Source organism: Emys orbicularis, chromosome 23 (assembly GCF_028017835.1).
Source record: "Emys orbicularis isolate rEmyOrb1 chromosome 23, rEmyOrb1.hap1, whole genome shotgun sequence".
Classification (NCBI taxonomy): domain Eukaryota; kingdom Metazoa; phylum Chordata; order Testudines; family Emydidae; genus Emys; species Emys orbicularis.
In genome coordinates this window covers 10135410-10141409 of record NC_088705.1, presented here as the reverse complement: position 1 = coordinate 10141409, position 6000 = coordinate 10135410, and the positions used below count along the sequence as shown (strand labels likewise).

The following is a 6000-nucleotide window of genomic DNA, read 5'->3' as shown; positions in this document are numbered from 1 at the left end:
CTGTCACCCTGTCCAGAGGGTATTTATGTGAGGGTGAAATGGGCAACTGAAGAATGCTCAGGCCAAATTCATACCTGCTGTGATTTCACTGAACTCAGAGTGACCTCAGCTACATCTCTGGCCCTGTGTGTCTAGAGCAGTGGTTTTCAAACTGGGGTACGCAGACTCCTAGGGGTACATGAGCTCTCGTCAGGGGGCATGCGAGAAAAATCCTGTAATGGTGGACAATGCATTTTATTTAGTAAGACTTGGCAATCTAACCATAGGAACAGTACGACCCTATCTCAGATGGGGGTATGTGGGAGACGACATTATTTGGAAAGGGGAACGCAGCGTAAAAGTTTGAAACCCACTGGTCTAGAGGAATTTGATTCAGCTAAAAGCAGATGATGACACACACTCGGCAGTAAGGAAGCTTGTCTTTCATTTTATTAGGTTGAGCTGGCTGCCACTCTGCAGGGATCAGAAAGACCCCAAATCATTTATATTCACATTAATTTCTCAAAGCATCAGAACATGTTTTCATGGAATTGGGATCTGCGTTCCAAGGGCTAGGCCTGGGGAACTTCAGATTAGTGCAATACATACACACGCATGCAACAAAACACACCCTTGCTGCAATCTCTGTCTCTTTTCCTTGGGGAGGCCCATTCTGCACAGGAGCTGGTCAATCAATGGCAAGGCTCCTCAGGTGTTGTGGTGAGACATGCATCTGCCTCTCCAATGTGATCCTAATGGGAATCTCCATGCGAAGCTGGACTCTGCTGCCGGGATTCCATCGCAGGTGGTGGAACGAATGGCTCTGATGGGAAACAAGGAAAGAAGCCGATGGCTGCAAAGAGAAGTGCACAGTGGGTGTGTTGCGGGAAGACTTGAACTGGAGCGGTTATGCTGGCTGGGTTACGCGGATTGGCAGGCTCCAGCGGGGTGCCCGGCAGGAGAGGCTGAGATGGTGGTAGGCAGAAGGCAGCGTTGGCATCTCTCTGGGGAGTGAAGTGTGGGGGCTTATTTTGCTTGGAGGAGGTAAATTGCTGCCAAGGCAAACACCAGCAAAAGAGAAGCTGGGACGCAGCAGGGTGTGCCCAGGTCTGTTTTGGGCTGGGGGTTCTTCAAGTGATCTGACCCCGTGGGTTTTTGCTGGAAGAGCAATCAGAAAGGTTATTCGAGTAAGGCAGTGGCTCTGTGTCATTCCTAGGCAGCCCCATGCTGAGTAGCTGTGAGGATACTTGGACCTTCCTCATTCAGATCAAGATATGAATGTGGGATTTGCCATAATGGCTCTAACTGATTGGTCCATATAACCCAGTATCCTGCCTCTGACTCTGAACAATGCCTGATACTTCAGAGGAAGGGATAAAGAACCTTAATGAACCTGAGCAATTGTGCAATGCTGCGTAGGCAGTGGTGGGAGCTCCTTCCTGACCCCACCAGGCAATCAGCTTACGTCTTGAAGCATGAGGGTCGTTTATCCTGATCTCAGCTTGCACATGTTGTTACTGGTCATAACAGCATCCGTCCCATTTTAAAATCCAGCCCCAGATTGTGACTCTGGGACCCCCTGGGGCAGAGAACCCTGCCCAGCCAAGAGGGACAGGAATTTTAAATGTCATGTAGCAGAGACATGCAGTTCCCTTGGTGGGGGATGTAGTCTGAGGCTGTGGGCAGAGTACCACCATTCTCAGCTCCCACCCTGCCCTACGGGACAGTGTTAAAGAATCCTCAGTATCTTCCTCTCCCCATTCTGCTGCCTTACAAACTGTAACCAATCAGTCCTCACCATAGGTACATAAGTGTCATTATCCCTGTTTCACAGAGGAGGGAATTAAGGCACACAGGGGAAGTAACTTTCTCAGTGCTACCAAGTGGCTGTGAGGGTCTCAGAACCTCCTCCCCCCATCCTAGCCATGTGCTTAGTCTACTAAGCCATGCTGCCTAGACCACTCTCTCTGCGGCTAGAACGTGTCCCTAGTTGGGCCAGTTTGGCTCGAGAAGGGTCCTCTGTTCCAACCAGCGGAGCAGATATCGTGCTGAGGACTTGCAAGCCTCCGCCACTGTGCTGCCAAGACCTCAAGGCTGTGGTTTCCAGTGCATGCATGACATTGTGTGAACAAAACAATTCCAGCCCTGAAACCAGTTTCCTGTTATGTAGCAGCTCTCCTTTTGCAGACCAGTGCACTGACTGAGGGGGAAATCCAGAGAGAGAGAGAGAAGAGCGAACTATAGAAAGGAGAAACGGACGAGACCTGCTGGGTCACTCAGGCGCTTTGCACAATCGACTCGGTTGTAGGAACTTCTGCCACTTCCCCGTCAGACCAGCCCACTCTATGGGAGCCTCGCCTATCTTTTCTGAGCCAGTTTCGCCTTTCGGTTACGTTGGTGCAAACCTGGAGCAAGTCAGTGGACATCCTCTCTGGGGCCACTCTAGATTTGCACCAGTGCAACTGGAAAAGAATTTAGTTCTTTCTTCATTTTGTCCCATTATTTTTATTTATTATTCTCTGCAGGGTCTTATTCCATGCGGGCCTGAGCACCTCCCAGCAGTAAGTGACATGGTTACCATCGGTCACGTGTTGTTTGTTCTCATACCTCGTCTAGCAAAACACTCTTGGAAAGTGGGGGGGCGGGTGGACGAGGAACCCATTTATCTGCCACCCAGAGGTCAGTGGGGACTCTGGAAACAGCAGTGGCTGTGGAACTAGACCATGACATGGGAGGAGACCCAGTGATCATAGAAAATCAGGGCTGGAAGAGTCCTTAAGAGGCGATCTAGTCCAGCCGCCCCTGCTCCCACCCCACTGAGGCAGGCTGGGAACGCTGAGCTCAGCGGCAGAGAAAAATGGTTGGGAAAAAAATCACACCGAGCAGAACCCAAGCACTGGGAAAACAATGGAAAAGGAAGGGCCAAAAGAGGAACATCAAAACTACCTGACTCTATCAGACTAGGAGCAATTTAGCCACAGCTCCTATCTCTAACAGTGGCCAGTCCCAGCTGCTTCAGAGGAAGGTGCAAGACACCCTGCAGTAGGCAGATATAGAATGACCTGTCCATAGAGAAAGTTTCTTCTGAACCCCCATTAGTTAATAGTTGACATATGTCCTGAAGAATGAATTCTGTCTATCTTAGGTACTCATCTGGTTCCATTACCGGAGTGTCTAGCACAGGGGTGGGCAAACTTTTTGGCCCGAGGGCCACATCAGGGAATAGAAATTGTATGGCGGGCCATGAATGCTCACAAATTTGGGGCTGGGTGTGGGAGGGGGTGAGGACTCTGGGGTGGGGCTGGGGATGTGGAGTTTGGGGTGTAGGAGGGTGCTGTGGGCTGGGACCGAGGGGTTTGGAGGATGGGAGGGAGATCAGGGGTGCGGGAAGGGGTGCAGGTTCCAGCTGGGGGTGCGGGCTCTTTGATGGGGCTAGGGATGAGAGGTTTGGGGTGCAGGAGGGTGCTCTGGGCTGGGATCAAGGGGTTTGGAGAGTGGGAGGGGGATCACGGCTGGGGTAAGGGGTTGGGGCGTGGGGAGAGGCTCAGGGGGTGCAGGCTCCAAGCAGCACTTACCTTAAGCGGGTCCTGGAAGCAGTGGCATCTCCCTTCTCCGGCTCCCATTGGAGCGCATAGGAGCTGGAGCAGGGCCATGCCGCAGCTTCCGGGAGCCACATGGTGCAGCCCCCGACCCTGCGCCCCAGCCAGAGTGGGGCCGAGCTGCGTGGTCCGGCCCCCGACCCAGCGCTCCGGCTGGAGCAGGGCCGAGCCGTGTGGTGCGGCTCATGGGCTGGCTTAAAACGGCTCGCGGACCGAATCCCGCCCGTGGGCCGTAGTTTGCCCTCCCCTGACCTACACGCATAGACACTAAAAAATTGCCTTCTATAAAATCGACCTAATTTCGTAGTGTAGCCATACCCTAAGGCTCCAAAGCCTGTACCCATGCTGATACCGTTGAAGTCAGCAGGGCTCTGGGAGGCTGCAGGGATCCGTCAACGTGCAAAAAACTACAGGATTGGGGGGGTCTTAAACAAAATGAGCAGCTGAGCCGGAGTCCTTATTATTATCTTTGATTAGTCGCTGTCTACACCTGCAAATACAGGGACTTGCGCTTGCAGCCGGTTGATTTATTCAGTTTATCCACCACCTAGTCACCCCTCTAGGCACCCCTCAGCATTTTAAACTCGTTGTTAAATATCGCACATGGAGCCATACAGTATTTCATTTGAAATTTCCAATAATTCAAATACCATTGAGAGAATCTCCCACCAAAGAAAAACACCGATCCTTTTATTCAGCCGTAACATGAGACCCTGCTCAGCCCCTCTGCCTATAAACCCCCAACCGCCTTAACAGCCTACAAGAAGACATGGGCTTCGCAGCATGCCTGGAAAATTAATAGATCCAGGCTCTGGGAGGCCACCGTTTAACATAGTTACTAATGATCTGGAGAGGGGGTTGAGCAAGGAGGTGGCAAAATTGGTGGGTGACATGCAGGGTGGGTCACCCTGTCTCTAGAAAGATACATGAACAAAGTGGGTCTAGAGACTGGAGACAAAAAAATACTTAGATGGCTGGAAAGACCTCCCTCCATATGAGGAGAGATTGAAAGGCCTGGGATTGTTTAATTTACAGATGCAGGGGACCGGCGAAGGGAGAGATTGGGGATCAATCTGGGGATAATAGCACCTCCCTCCCTCACAGGGGTGTTGTGAGGATTAATTCATTAAAGATGGTGAGATGCTACGGTAATGAGGGACAGAGACGTACCATAGATAGATAATTGTTTGTACCGCGCCTAGCACAATGGGCATAGCATTAAGTGCTATGGTAAGACAAATAATAAATAACATCTATGGGTGGGGCTGGAGGGAAAGAAATTAAGATATAAACAATATTGGTAAATAAAATGTCTTTTTAAAATTCATGTGATGCTCAGATACTATGGGGGCGGGGGGTGAGCATGGTATAAAAACCAGATTGAATTAGATTAAGGTAAACTATAGATTAGAAATATACAATAAAATAGGAAGACAGAGACAAATAGATCCTGATCAGTTGCCCCAGAACCCAGTCCCATTTCGCTGATTAGGGTTCAGCTGACCCAAATGTGGTTTCGGTGGAATTTGGTCTCCACCTGAATCATTTGGGCTGGTCTTACCGTTGAAGCAAAGGTTTCAGTCATCAAATTCATCAGGAGAAGAGCAGTGACAAGCAGGACAGTCTTCATGTTAAACCTCTGTGAGTGAGATGCAACTTGTGTAAGGAAGCGTCCTCTTCTGCCCCCACCAGAACAGAAACAGAAGCTTTAATTTTGCCTGTTTAGACGCAGAGAGCTCTCACCAATCAAACCCCTCGCAGCCTCTATGCCACACCTTACTTGGGCTGCTGGTCAGAGTGGATTTACTGTTACAGTTGTTAAAGCAAAGGTCAACTACTCGCCTATTATCCCACCTGCTTCCCACATGCACGTAGCCCCGCTTCCCGGATATATGTATAGCAAGACAATCAATCAAGGAAGTCAGACATATGTATCCTGAAGACCCCCCGAAGAATAATCAATCAAGGAAGTCCAACAGATGTATCCTATTTACTCCTAGAAAGGAATTTAAAAATTCCATAGGTTAGCAGAATGTATGCACGCTAAGTTGTTTGTTACTGGGTATAAAAAGGCCTGCTTTGCGCTTGTAAGGTGTGTCTCTCTCTCTGGCATTAGTCGAGGAGAGCACCCGCTCAGCTGACTGATCAATAAAAAACTTGAAGCCGTCTTCTAGACTCCCGTGCCTCCTTGGGGTAATTGGGTAGCTCCAGGGGGAAACGAGCCCATTTGGCTAACACAGTGAAGCGGCCCTAAAAATGTACAACATTCATTCTGATCATAACACCCCCAAGATCCCTCCCTTCCCAAAACACCCAGGACAGTAGCACTGATAAAATCACAGCTTCTCAGCATGGGCAATTCATCAACCACAATCAAAACTAGCCATGGGTTCATGTACCAGGGGCTCAAGCAGACATTCCG

The 6000-nt window shown here is 50.0% G+C and overlaps 1 long non-coding RNA gene across 1 annotated transcript; it reads right to left on the bottom strand.

Moving 5' to 3' along the window:
* Positions 1 to 407: 407 nt before the first annotated feature.
* On the bottom strand, positions 408 to 5292 carry LOC135893704 (uncharacterized). Its single transcript, XR_010562336.1, has 2 exons — positions 5140 to 5292; positions 408 to 1137 (listed from the first exon to the last, which is right to left on the bottom strand). It is a non-coding gene; the product is annotated as an uncharacterized LOC135893704 (long non-coding RNA).
* Between the last annotated feature and the right edge of the window lie 708 nt (positions 5293 to 6000).